The sequence below is a fragment of the Trachurus trachurus genome (genome assembly GCF_905171665.1).
Source record: "Trachurus trachurus genome assembly, chromosome: 8".
Lineage (NCBI taxonomy): Eukaryota > Metazoa > Chordata > Actinopteri > Carangiformes > Carangidae > Trachurus > Trachurus trachurus.
In genome coordinates this window covers 31,272,688-31,273,934 of record NC_139905.1, presented here as the reverse complement: position 1 = coordinate 31,273,934, position 1,247 = coordinate 31,272,688, and positions in this window count along the sequence as shown.

Sequence of the window (1,247 nt, the reverse complement as noted above, 5' to 3'; positions counted from 1 at the left end):
AAGTAAAATGGATTACGTGATCTTGGATAATTTTGATCCAGATTACACCTTTTGAACAACTGGGCCCTGAGTTTTTCTCTGGTGCCACCATGAGGCTGAAATGTTTAGTTCTGAGTTGAACATCTTGACATCCGTTTGTATGGATAATGAAATTCCTGCTGACATCTCCAAGCAGCCTGGGCCACAGCGGAGCCCAGAGGCTGCCTACAGGTCGGTCAAATGCCTGGATTGACTAGCAGAGGTGACATCATGTTTATTTCAGAGAAACCTAATGTTTGATCTTATATTTATTTTATTAAACCTGCTCACACAGTATTATCTGTACCTGTATTTGTCATTGTTTCTTCTTTGCATCATATTAAACCATGTCACTCCTCTTGCTTCACTCTCAGGAGATGGGGTGTGATGTTTCTCCTCACTGTCCACCATGTCTCCTCTTCTTCCAGGCTACTGGATCTTCACTCTAATCTGGTAGTGAGCTGGTTTCAGCTCTGTTTTTCAGCTCATCCCTAATAAGCACCACTGCTGCAGCGACAACACCATCTCACGGAAAGACTAATACAGTAACATTGCTCAGCAGATGCTCTGCTGGTGTGTGTGTGGTTTCTGCTGCTGGATTGACAGAGGAGAAGCACCAGAGGGAGACAAACACTGTGGTTTGATCTGTTCTATTTGTCACTGTGTCTGAAAATAACAAACTGTGTATAACTTAATATCATAGTATAAACCTGAACCAGTGTCATTGTCCAGTAGAGAGAGCAGATGAGGCGGTGCAGGTTTATCATGGTGAAATGTATCACCATGACACGAGATGCACATATTGTTAGCAAAATCACCTATGTAAAAATAAGCATGTTCTCTTCTGTTGTAGCTGAAGAAAGTAAGATTAATTTTAACTCCCTTGTACACTGGGTAGTTTGTATGTAGCTATATGTATTCTCATAATATCTGATGAGAATAAACCTATGAAATCCAGTGGAGAAGGCAGACATAGGTTAGAAAACTGCTACTGCTGTCATGTGACGTTAAAAAGAAAAAACAATATTCTTATATATATATTTTTTTGATACAAATAGGCTATTAAGTTTGGGATTTTACAACTAGGGTAAAAAACAAAAAACAAAACAGAAATGTCCACATTGAGCGTTAAGTGTTGTTACACTCCAGTCCGGCAGGCGGCGGTATGACAGACGCGCTCCGATATGTCCGCCATCAAAATGCTCATTTCACAGAAGAAATATTTTTCT